The following is a 14,154-nucleotide window of genomic DNA, read 5'->3' as shown; positions in this document are numbered from 1 at the left end:
TTGCCCTCTGGGGAGCAGGGCACCACCGATGGTACAGGACTTTGCCCTGGAGTTCAGGGTTAGGCCCACTGTGGTGAGACCCAGCATAAGACAGAAACCAAAAGCCCCTATATTCAGGCTAGAGTTCACAGACAAGTCTTCAGACCTGTCCAGCCATCAGACCTCTGTGTCAGTGAGACAGACTTGAGTTTTGTCCTGTATCAATGCTAGCCTTGGAATGGACCTGGGGCACACCCCATCTCCCACAAACAAACAAATACAGACTGCCTAGGTCTCTTTGGTTGTGACATTCAGATTAGAGCCAGATTATTGTCAATCTAGGCAGCAAGGGGACTACCACTCTCAGGCAGCACAGCTATTCACAATACTCAATATAGAGATCTAGACCTGCCCTGGCACTAGAGAAAGACCTGTGCATTGATGTGATAGGCTTATGTTTCAGCCTGCATCATTACCAATTGCAGCATGGGCCCACATGCATACCTGAGGCTGTGCAGGTTCTTGTGCCTAGGAGACTCAGGTACCACCCACTTTAGTATTAGACTTCTTGACCACATTTACCAACACTACTTCAACTTCAGGCAGAAAAGTGTAGAACATGACTACAGGGGTTAATAGATAGATGGGATTAAATCAAACTAAAAAGTGTCTGCAGAGCAAAGGAAAAAAATCATCAAAGGGAAGAGATGACCAACATAACAGGAGAAAAATATTTGCAAACTATGATTCGGACAAAAGATTAGTATACAAAATGTAAAAAAAAACAAAACAAAACAAAAAAACTCCAAAAGCTTAATGACAACAAGGACATTTTTAAATGATAAATGAACCTAAACAGACATTTTTCAAACGAAGACATATGAATGGTCAACAAGAAAGTGAAAAAAACAACTCAACACCATAATGACCAAAATGTAGTGTTACCATTCCAGTAAGAATGGCTATTTTCAAAAATATAAAAGATGAAAAGTACCAGAAAATGTGAAGAAAAGGGAATCTTTGCACATAATTTGTATTAATGCAAATTGTTATAATCATTATGGAAAACAGTACAAAGTTTTCTCCAAAAATATTTTTTAAAAAAACCCCACCATATGATTTAGCAGTTCCAACACTAGGTATACTTCCAAAGAAAATAAAATCAGTATGTTGAAGAGACATCTGGCCTCCCACATTTATTACAGCAATATTCACATTTTTCAAGGAAGTAGAAACAAGTTAAATTCCAAAAAATGATGAATGAGTTAGAAAATAGGGTACATATACACCATGGAATAGTATTCAGCCATTTAAAGGAATTAAATACTGTCGTTTATGACAACATAGAACTGGAGATTAATATGAGAAGTGAAATAAGCCAAGAACGGGAAGACAAGAACTGTGTGGTCTCACTCATGTGCAGTCTAAAAAACTTTGATGTCATAGAACTTGAGGAGTGGTGAGAGATTGATCAATATGTATTAAGTTATAGTTAAATCAAAGTGACAAGTTTTGGGGTATTATTGCATAGTAGTATGACTCTGGATAATGATGATGGACTGTATATTTCAAAATTGTAAAAGAAAGGAGTTTGAATGTTTTTACCATGAAGAAATTATAAATGTTTGAGAACATAGGTGTTGTTACCCTGATTTAAATATCACACACTCTATACATGTATGAAAATATCACATTATAGCCCATAAATATGTACCATTTTTATGTTTTGTATATCTACTAAAAATAAATTTAAATTATAAAACTAAAGTGAGTTTCAACTGCCATACACACACACAAACACACACACACACACACGCCACTCAAAAGCACCAGGTAATAAGAGCCAGGTATAGATGATTGACCATAAATAAATAGAAAGTTGGTCTTATTCTTATCACGTATTATCTATTTGATCTAAAGCTTTTTACTCCTCTGTTTCCTGATAATGCAAAACATTAGTAAAAATAGTTGTATAATAGGTGTTTTCTCATAATTAATGATGAATGATCTCTTAGCACAGCATGTGGCACAAAGTAGGCATCCAGTCAGCATCAACTATTATCACTTGCTTGATTCCAAAAACGGGAGAGCTCAAGCAGGCTTATGTTATCAGTCATGCTACGATAACATGTTTTCTAAATAACATGGTTTCTGACCAGTTAAACTCTTTAAACCATATGGTTTAGAAAAAGTGCATATTTTTTTTTAATAATAGGTGTACAAAAAAGGATGTTTTAAGGAAATTTCAGGTTTGTTTCTTTGTGTATACAAAACCCATGTCATTATTAATTTTATTTCCCAGTTTTTAACAGAATGGTAGTGAAGAAATATATAATCAAAGAAATAAATGTTATAAAACAGAATCCCAATGTAAATTGTAGTAATTTTATGAGGACTTCAGTAAACTCCTTCTTCATTAATTTAGAGTAGCTGAATGCCCTTTACTATTTGTTATTTTTCACAAATCCAGTGAACTACGTTCTTTGGTAATATGAACTAACCCAATTCAACTATGCTATTTTGAGCATTATTTTTATTAGCTAAATACTCCTAGCTTAAAAGACAGCAATATAAAGATCTTAAAAAGCAAAGTCCATAAGTGAATGTTCAACATCGTCCCACTCTCTCAAATACCAAGTCACTCATCTTTGCTGTGTCCCAGTTTCTTTGGTGAAGTGGTAATCAAATCACTAAATATGGAAGAGTACAAATGGATTGCCAGAACATTTCCCAAAACTAAGATTGCTAATTTGCTTATTGCTGCCAAATTTGACATCTGTTGGGATCCTGTATTAGGGTTCTTCAGAACAACAGAACAGAACTAATAGAATACATGCACACACATCTCTCTCTCTCTCTCTCTCTCTCTCTCTCTCTCTCTCTCTCTCATATATATATATATATATATATATATATATATAGATAGATATAGATAGATATAGATAGATACAGAGAGAGAGACTTATTAGATGTATTAGGCAAACTGGCTAATTAAGAAGCCTGATAAGTCCCACAATAGGTAAGAGAATGGAGAACCATGTGAGTCAGTAGTATGCCTTATTCCTAGTCTAAAGGCTTCAAAACTAGGAAGATAATGGTATACTTTTTAAATCAAGGCAGAAGGCCCAAGGATCTAGGCATCTGCTGACTCTGGTATAAGTCCCAGAGTCCTAAGATAAATAATCTGAAGTTCTGATGTCCAAGGGCAAGAGAAGAAGAGTGTCCCATCTTCAGAAGAGAGAGTTTGGATTCATTCTAACTCTGCCTCTTCTGTTTTATCTGAGTCTTCAGCTAATTCTATGGTGTCTGCCAACATTGGTTAAGAGCACATCTTTTTTACTTAGTCCATTGATTCTAATGCTCCTCTTTTTCAGAAACACCCTCACAAAAAACCCTAGAAACAAAGCTTTATTAGCCACCTATTAGTGCTTTAATCCAGTTAAAAGACATATAAAATTAACAATCACAGATGCAAAACTCTTAAGGCTAAAATAAAGAAAGTCAATTAATCATTAAGTGTTTATCAAGAAGTGATTTTGTATTCTAAACTGAACATCAGGGCAAATAAACAGAAAATATAAAATTCAGTGCCTTCGTCAAAAAAGTGTTTCCTCAAAAAATCATACTAAATATATATATATATATATACACACACACACACACACACACACACACACATATGTATTTTAAAAGCTCTTTAAAGAAACACATAATATAAAACAACATAAGAGACATAAAAGAGAAGATATGTAATACAGGGAAATAGGAATAAGAAGCAACTGGGAAACCAAACATGCTAAATAAATGAACCTTTCTACCTTCTATAGTTGTTTTCCTAGCTGACGCACAAAAATAAAAGCATCAATGTGTTTATATTCTAGGAAAAATAAGGATGCAGAAAGAGAAATGTATATTGTCTGATATGCATATTAATATATGATAATAGACAGCAACACAAATGAAAAGATAATTCTATATCTATTTAAAAAACAATGTTTTATTCTCCAGAGGAAAGGAGTTGAAACATTTATACTTTTTTTAGGAGTAAGTTTTGCCACATCCACATTTCCTTGTGGGGATATGTACATGAGGCAGCAAAAGCAAACAGAGACATTTCTTGAGTTAATATGTTGGAGTACAATTTTTTAGGAACTAAAAATGATATGTGAAAAGGCAGCTATCCAGTCAATATTATGTTAAAAATTATTATCCATAGAGCACTTGCAATTTGTCAACAATTTGTAAATAGCTCTATGCTGTTGAAAAGATATATGAGAATATCTACGACATTTAGAAAAATCCCAGGCAGGTAAGAAAAATTGGAATTTTTTCTTAAAATTACTGTTTTAGGTCATTGTCTAAGACTAAAAGTAAAATAAAATAAATAGGCAGCTCCTTCATGAAGAATAATGGAAACTAACAGAAAATCACACATTTTGTAAATTACTTGTGTAATAATGACTATTATATTTATTGTATTACAGTAAATCTGTCAAAATGAACCTATGTCACAAACTTCTCTACTTAGAACCATATTAAGAAGATCATAAACAGGATACTAGAAATAGAACATTTTTCATTTTTGCGAAAAGAGGGCAATACAAATCTTGTTGTTTACAGAGCAATTACTATGAGGTGACAGTGACTTATGTGTTCGTCAATAGGGCAATACTCATTCTCTCCAGGAGTTTGTGTTCAGAGAGGACCAGTACAAAATAGACCTACTTCTTAACTCAAGATCAAATTTAGTATATTAATGAAACCTTTCTCGTACATCCTGAAAGGGCAAGTTGGTAAGTCATACCACTTAATCCCTTGTCTTCCCCATTACAGTAAGTGGTTTCCTATAGAAAGCCTGGCTTAATAAGCAACTGAAGCATATTAATATCCTAAAGGGACATTCAAGTTCCTTTCAGTGGGGTTTGGATTATTGCAAAAATATGGAAAACACAGTAGTCCCCCCTTACATTCCAATATCCACAGATGGACCTTTTGAACCAAGGAGGATGCTGAACACAATTCACACTATTTTTTCTACACATACAGATGATAGGGTTTAATTTATAAATATGAAACAGCAAAAGATTAATAACAGTAATTAGGAACAAAATTGAACAATTAAAACAATACAATGTATTGTAAATCATGTGAATTACAGTCTCCAAAAACACCCTGTAGATTGCTTCTATAGTACTCACTCTTTTTCTTCTTTTGATGGTATAAGATGCTACAAAGCTTATAATAAGCTTATTTATAAAAGCTTATAAATAATGCTACAAAGCTTATGTATGACATGAAGTCAGGTGATTGACACAGGCATTTTCACATATATAAGGGTCACTTGAACATATGCGCTGCAATTCCATGATAGTTGATCTGATAACCAAGAAGGCTATTAAATGACTAATGGGTGGGTAATGTGCACAGCTTGAATACACTGGACAAAGGGATAATTCACATCTTGGACTAGAAAGAGCAGGATGGTGTGAGATTTTATTATACAATATAGAAATGGTAAATAATTTAAAATTGTAAATTGCTTGTTTCTGGACCTTTCTGTTTAATATTTCCAGAATGTGGTTGACCATGGATATCTGAAACTATAGGAAAGAAAACCACAAATAAAGAGGGACTATTTTAAATATATAAAATGATTTATATGGTGATGGGGTTGTCATTTTTATAGCTAAAGTAACTAACATAATAAGGATTTCTAAAAAAATCATCCATTAAAAAGAGATATTTGGAAGATTTTATGTAAATGAATTTTATGAAATAAAAACAAATATGATGGAATGAGCATTTGATAAACAAAATGGGAAATTTTTAAACATATTTTCTTATTTGATCTTTAAATGTAATCCAAACACTACTTTCATGAGAAAAATGTTAAATATCATATACATATTCTAAATTGTCTGCATCAAAGTTTTTGTATATTGACTTAATATTCTATAATAAACTTGTTAGTGATCATCATACTAGTTTTTCAAATTAATTAAATGAAATCTATGCTTTACACTGAAATCCATGCATTTTTTGGAAGGGAATTGGTTGCTTATATTAGATGGATAGTTAAAGATATTAACATCATCTAAGTATATAAAATACCTGTGCATTTTTAAACACTAGCTTGCAACACATTAAAAATATCATTCAATTTTTTATATAATTACATTTTATGATTTAATTTTTAATAAACTAGATTTCAGCTACTTCACCATCAAATATTCTGTTGTAGAATAACTTAAGACATATTTTTAAGATACTAAGTCTATGAGAAAGTGTTTTTGAAATTACTAATAACTGTCCCAAGTAAATTTATAACATATATGCTATTTAAAGATGGCTTCTGCCTATATCAAAAGCAAATAGCTGATATTCTGAAAAGAGATTTTAAATGACACTCAGACACTGAATAGATGAGCATTGATGACAAAATCAAAATGCAAATAAAATATAGATACAAAATACAATATATAATTCAGCCTAAATATGTTGACTATTTAGTTCATCTGCATTGCAAACCTAAGTTACCTTGATTATTAATACTTACTACTACATACCAAATTCATGACTTTTAAAAATCTATGTAATGTCTTCTTCACTTAGAATACAAAAATGAAACATTTTTAGTATGGCCCTGTAGGCCAGCTTAACATCAGTTTTTAAGTTCTCCTTAGTGTTACTATAGAAATGAACCAAGATTATTCATTAAACCAACAGTCAGGAATAACCCAGCCTACATAAACAAGTTCAAATAAAACTTCCTGTCCCTCACCCAACTCCTCACTGCAGTCAGTCTGGATTTAATAGAAATCTGACAATTCTGGAATTTGATAAGGATAAGGAGATTTGCAAAACTGAACTTGAACTTTATCTTGATTCAACTTTACCATTAGCTGAAAACTATGACCCAGAGTTCACCTTTGCCCCAAATGATTGGTTCCTGGAGGTACAGGAAAAAGCAATGTTTAAATGTTTATCTGATATAGGTGATGTGTCTATATTCAGAACATAAAAGCATATTAATTATATTGAGTAGGATATTTATGAACTTAAAAGGCTAAATTAGATTGACAGATAGTTGATTGAAGAATCAAAGAATCATCATAAAAATAAAGTTGCATGACAGATATGTTATTTTTACATTCCTGTGGACAAAATATCTTTTAACCAACACAGCTATAACTAGCAGCTGATCTGTGAAAAAAAAAATTCTTCACCAGCCCCTCCAATATCTTGCCATATTAATTAGAATGTGTCCCACTTTACAATAATTTAGCCAGTAAACATGACATCAAAACATAAGATTAACTGCTGACTGACAATTTTGATGATAAAAGTCACATTTGAAGTAGGAAAAATAAAATGACCAATGAAAATTGTGAATTGCAAATGTAGTGAAACCAAATCTATGTAACATCTTCAGAAGACAAGGTAATGATTTTGAATTATGAATTGTTATGCTCAAGAAATAAAGTAACTTAACTTTGAAGCAAATATTTCCCAAAAGATATATAAATATATATTTTATATATATGCTTATTATATATATATATATATATATATATATATATATATATATATATATATTCATTCCAACAATACTTTTCAACGTATCAGCTTTTATCTTACCATTTTTATTCATGCTGACATTTTGCTACAGAATAAATTTTTGACTGAGTTTTATCAATGAAAAAGTGACTCAGCTAATGACATATAATTTGTCAATTTAGGAAAGTGTTAGGTTCAATTGCATGTAATGAAAATGTCAAAATAATAGTGGTTTAAATTAAGAAGATACTTTTTTTCCTTACATAAAACAAAGACAACTTCAATATTTTTGTTTTATCACCATGATTTCTTGGGTTCCTTTTCAAAAGGAATCAGGAGGCTCCTTGTAGTTTGCATAGTAGGCATATTACATAGGCGCATTATAGTCAACAAGAATAAGAGAAGATAGAAGAAAGTTGCCCATTTCATTGAAATTTTACTTCCAGGCCTTTCTCTAAATACTGCACAACACTTTCACTTGCAGCTCACCATCTAGAATTTGGTTGCATGTCATTCCTAGTTATGGAGAGTTTTGGAAACGTGATCTTTTAGCTGCTCCTTTGTTATCTTAAAGGAAGTGGAAGGTCTATTCTCAAAAAGATGGAAAATGGATATTAGTTGAAAATTATAGTCTGCTGTTAATAATATTTTGAGGTCATATAAGGCCCTGTTTCTCTTTCTTTTTTTCTTTTTTTATGTTACTGCATGCTAGCATTTTAAAAATAAATTGTTAATCACTTAGGTCAGTGATATAGCTGCTCATGTACTACTTAAGGAGCCTAGAGAAAGTTCTACAAGAATGGCAGGAACTGTTACATTGTTTTTTCCCATTCTAAATATATCAAAATTATGATGTTACTTTATAGTTAGCATATACTATGTCAAGTTTGCTGTGTAGAAGCTTACTTACATTTATTAACTCTTTTTAATTTTTATTTACTGTTTCCATGAATTAGTACTGTTTGGATCCATTCTTTGATTTTCAGTTGCAACATCACAAAAAGATAGCAACATTTAATGTTAGACCTAAGGAATGGCAATAGCTGGTTATGAGTAAAAATTTTAAAAAGTGTAATTCAATTGTGAGTTTCAAAATAATAATGGCTTGTAGACTCAATTAAATGGGTCATGACCAGTCATTAATAATAAGATAAAAACTTTTTTTTTTTTTGCAATAGGTTTGCTGCCAAAACCATCACTAAATCAAAGGCAAAATGGGGAAGGGAAAGACTCATGTAAAGTTGATTATCATGGGACACATAGGTATATTTGGGCAGGTCCACCAATACTGGCCTTGTGATTTACAAATATAATTTGATTGACAAAAAAAAATCCTCTGGAATTTTTGAAAAAGAGGCTGCTGAGATGGAAAAGAGCTTCGGCAAGTATCCCTGAATCTCAGATAAATTGAAAGCTGAGTGTGAGCATGGTATCACCACTGATATCTCCCTGTAGAAAGTATTATGTGACTATCATTGATGCCCCAGGACACAGAGACTTTTTCAAAAACATGATTACAGACTCATTTCAGGCTGACTGGCTGTCCAAATTGTTACTGATGGTACTGGTGAATTTGAAGTTGGTATCTACAAGAATAGGCAAATCCATAAGAATGCCCTTCTGGCTTACACACTAGCTGTGAAACAACTCATCGGTGTTAACAAAATGGATTTCACTGAGCCACCCTACAGTCAGAAGAGATGAGGAAATCATTAAGTCAGCACATACATTAAGAAAATTGGCTAAAACCCTGACACAGTAGCATTTGTGTCAATTTCTTGTTAGAATGATGATAACATGCAGAAGCCAAATGTTAAAATGCCTTGTTTCAAGGCATGGAAAGTCACCCATAAAGATGGCAGTGCCAGTGGAACCACACTGCTTGAAGCTTGAAACTGCATCCTGCCACCAACTTGTCCAACTAAAAAGCATTTGCATCTGCCTCTTCAGGATGTCCACAAAATTGGTGATATTGGTACTACGCCTCTGGGTTAAATGGAGACTTACGTTCTCAAGACTGCCATGGTGGTCACCTTTGCTTCAGTCCATGTCACAACTGAAGTAAAGTCAGTTGAAATGCACCATGAAGATTTGAGTGAAGCTCTTCCTGGGGACCATATGGGCTTCAATGTGAAAACCTGTCCATCACAGATGTTTGTTTTGGCAATGTTGCTTCTGGCAGCAATAAATAATCCACCAATGGAAGCAGGTGGTTTTATTGCTCAGGTGATTATCCTGAACCATCTAGAACAAATAAGTTCTGGGTATGCCCCTGCACTGGATTATCACACATCTCACTTTGCTTGCAAATTTGTTGAGCTGAAAAAAAAAAAAAGAGTTGGATTGTTGTTCTGGTAAGAAGCTGGAAGACAGTCCTAAAAATGCTTGAAATCTGGTAATGCTGCCATTGTTGATATTGATATGGTTCCAGGAAAGCCCATGTGTGTTGAGAGCTTCTCTGACTCCTCCTCTGGGTTGTGTTGCTATTTGTGATCTGAGGCAGACAATTGCTGTGGGTGTCATCAAAGCAGTGGACAAGAAGGTTGTTGAAGCTGGCAAGATCACCAAGTGTACCCAGAAAGCGTGGAAGGCTAAACAAGCATTAACCCCACACCTGCCACCCCAGTCTTAATTAGTAGTGGAAGAACAATCTCAAAACTGTTTCTCTCAATTGGCCATTTAAGATTAATAGTAAAAGACTGGTTAATGATAACAATGCATCGTAAAACCTTCAGATGGAAGGGAGAATGTTTTGCTGACCATTTTTTTTTTGTGTGTGTGTGTGAGTTTAAGTTATTCGTTTTTAAAATTAGTACTTCTTAATGGAAACAACTTGACCAAAAATCTGTCACATAATTTTGAGACCAGTCAAAATAAAAGTTTAATAAGAAAATAATAATAATAATAATAAAATAAAGCATCTAAGTGCATATGTATGTATGATTTGCTCATGGGTAAATGAAATCTTTTTTTCCCCTAAATTTTCCTATACTAAAAACGGAGTATGTATTCTTTTCAGCAAACTAAGGAAATAAAATAGAAAAATAAAAAATAAAAGCAGAGATGTTACATATGGCAAAAATAAGGATACATATTGTTTTGCAAAATTTTCATTCTCATTTCAATTTTACACACACATACACACAGTGGGTCATAATAGAAAATCTATTTCTAACTGTGAGATATGGCCACAAAGGTTTAAAAGAGTTTTTGTATAGAGGAAAGAGTAGATATAGAGGTCATAAAGAAAAAAAAATGTTTGGAATCCAAGGAACTAAAGGAGCTCATTGATCCCCACCTTAGTGAGCACTGGATAGGACACTAATGAAAGGAGAGGTGTGTAAAGGAGGTAGTTGGACTTCAGGATGGAGAGGTTGGCAGGGATTGCTCATACGTGGTGCATAGGTCATGGTCATGAGTGTAAATGTTGTTCTAGAACATGGGGAAGCCAGTGGCCTTTCTGCATCCCACTTACAAATGTTGATTCAGATATGTGACCAGAATATTAGAGAAAAATCAAGAGCAGAAGCAGGGATGACGCTACACAAACTACAGAGGTGGTCTAGGCAAGAGATGATAGTAGTGACCTCACAGGTGGTGACCATGATTGGAGGAATGTTCTATTGGGAAGAGATTGAAAAATGTGCACCACAGTAATGCCAATAAGGTAATACTTAACTAACTTGGAATTCTTTTCCTTTTCCCATACTTCGTCTCTAGTTATCAATCACCATATTCATGTGATTTGTGTAAAATATGTACTATTAAAATTTTATTAAATATATTTTCTTATCTTTTTTTTTTAATTGGTTGTTCAAAACATTACAAAGCTCATGACATATCATCTTCCATACATTTGATTCAAGTGGGTTATGAACTCCCATTTTTTACCCCAAATACAAGTTGCAGAATCACATCGGTTACACATCCACATTTTTACATAATACCATATTAGTGACTGTTGTATTCTGCTACCTTGACTCAATGTGACTTAACTTTTTCCATTTATTTTCCTTCTCCTATTCCTTCAGTTTTCTTTCTGAATTTTCACAAAAACAAACACTATGTTTAAAATTGAAATAATGATGAAAATAAAGTCACCATCCCTCCCAGAAACACCATACAATGTAAGATTTAGTTTCAGGGTCTGGGGTTGTGGCTTAGTGGCAGAGCGTTTGCCTCATACATGTGAGGCACTGGGTTTGATCCTCAACACCACATAAAAACAAATAAACAAAATAAAGACATTGTGTCCATGTATAACTAAAATAATAATAATAATAATAATAATAATAATAATAATTTAGTTTCATAATTTCACCCAATTCTAGCTGTTGACATTAGGCTGCAGTCAATTAGCTGTATCCAAGACTAATGAGTTATACCATTCAAATTGTACATCCCTATTTGAAGAGACACTACAGGTCAGTGATTGAAATTATTTGTTGAAAGTTTGCTTTACTTTACTTTGTTTAGTGTCAGAAGCTGCCACACAGAAGTGAGCACGGACCCTTAGACTTGACTGACTGAGGTGTGAGACGTGCCAAAACAGGTGGATCTCATCTGTACATGGCAGAGGAATGATGCTCTAGGAGTGGGCATCACACAATGAGACTTGTTTAATTCAAACAAAAACCTGAAACCCAATCTCTTGCCTCATTTAGGTTGAACTTTCTCAAATGTCTTTCTCCCTAATAAATAGAGGATTTTCAGGTGGCTTGCTCTCTCTTTCCAATGGATCCTTAAGGTTGAGAGCCGTCCCTGATTCCTGAAAGCAAAAGGTATTTCTGTGTGTTGCATGCTTCTTTCACCATTTTCATAAGTTATTGGTAGAACCAGCTATTGTGAACCCAGCTCAGGTCACTGGCCTGGCTACCTGGCAATAGTTTAGTTTTTATTTTCCATTAGAACATGATCTTTGATTTTCACTAAGCAGAGTGAAATTAGCCTACTTCACATATGTAAGGAATAAGGGGTGAGGTGAATTTCTGAGTAAATTGAAATTCTATTTCAATCTAACTTTCAGTGACTTTTACAGAATAAGCAGCAATTTTTTTCTTTTAATTTTACTGTAACTTATATGTAAAAATAAGAGTAGAGAAAATTTTCAGGAGGTTTTAACATGTACAAATCACTTCACATTTTCTCTTTCCATCTTGAGCCACCACATCTTTGAGCAATACATTAAGATGCTTATGGAGGGGGCATTTTATTTAATGGGAATGAGTTTTTTCCTCGTTATGTATATGCATAACGAGGTGTGTGTTAAATACATATGTGTTATGTATTTAACACACACCTTTAAATGTTCTGGGCAATGGGGAGCCAGCCTCATGTTTGTCAATCCACCTCCTTACTAATTCTCTCTTACAAAGAAAACCCAGGTTAACAATTTGCATATATGTTTAATGTACATGTGTAACAGTTATAGGTCTGTGCATGAAATGCACACCCATGTGTATCAATGTTCTCCCTGTGTATAGATTCTAACTAAAATTGTTTTTCTTAAAGCAAATTAACCCCTATTCTTCATCTTTTTGACTTGGAATTTTGTGTCACTCCCATGAGTTTTTATCTACATGATTTTACAAGGCTAAAGAACAGAGGAAAGTTTCAGACAGTGGCATACACACAAAGCATTAGTAATCCAGATACAATAAATATCTCTTAGAATAATTTAAGAAAAAATTTTTAAATGACACCTTATGATTAATTTATCATAAGTACAATTTTATCCCAGTCAAAAGTGAATACCCTGGACCCTGCTAAAATGGCCATATTTGAACTACTCAACAGAGATGATCTCAGGACAGTTCTAAATCATATAATGCCTCATTGAGACAAAAGCCAAGGCACACAGGTAATGTCCAACTTGGACCCCTCATTGTCTAATTCATCAACTCCCACTTATTACAACTTAGTGAAGAAAAATCCATTACTCTTGGTTTTAATGTACCATATATTTTTATTACACATCAATCAAAAAACATAAAAAATAAGGTAAGAAGAGAAATCCATGGCATAAACACTATCTATATCTTTTATTTTTTTTTTTATTCCTTGCTCATTTCTTATGGGGCCACTATTATATCAACATGAAATATCTGGAAGAAGTGATTAATCTTATTTCCAGTTGTTTTTGTTATATGCATTTTCAGAAGGTGGTATTGTATTCTGCCTTCAAATTTCATTAATTGCCCTTTTTTCTTGACATAAATCTCTGCTATTTTACCTTTTTTTTTTTTTAATAGAAATCCCACTAATGGAATTTCCAATAAGCAATTGCTCCACTCTCAGTTTTGTGAGACAAGACTGCCACCTACTGGTAAAATAAATTCAGTTCACAGTTGGAATAAAAGTTTTCAGATCTAGGTTTGCTTTGTGAGTTACAGAGATATTGCTTTTAATTAGTTATATTAAATTAATTATATTAGTTATATTAAATTAAAAACTCTAAAATATCATTATCCATATTCATGTTATCTAAGTTATATTTAAAAGATAAACGCTGGCTAATATCTACCAAATTCAAGGAAATTTAGTAAATTGACAAACTGCTATTTTGATCTCAAAACAAATTGGAACCAGTCTGTGTGGATTCATTGCTATGAATAGTAT

The 14,154-nt window shown here is 33.1% G+C and overlaps 1 pseudogene; it reads left to right on the top strand.

Annotated features, from left to right (window-relative positions):
* Positions 1-8,750: 8,750 nt before the first annotated feature.
* On the top strand, positions 8,751-10,168 carry LOC124107039 (elongation factor 1-alpha 1-like; annotated as a pseudogene).
* The last annotated feature ends 3,986 nt before the right edge of the window (positions 10,169-14,154 follow it).

Source organism: Marmota monax, unplaced genomic scaffold (genome assembly GCF_021218885.2).
Source record: "Marmota monax isolate L192 unplaced genomic scaffold, Marmota_monax_Labrador192_F-V1.1 WCK01_AAM20220418_F8-fsc00003, whole genome shotgun sequence".
NCBI classification, from domain to species: Eukaryota; Metazoa; Chordata; class Mammalia; order Rodentia; family Sciuridae; genus Marmota; species Marmota monax.
This window is presented reverse-complemented; position numbering and strand designations above follow the sequence as displayed.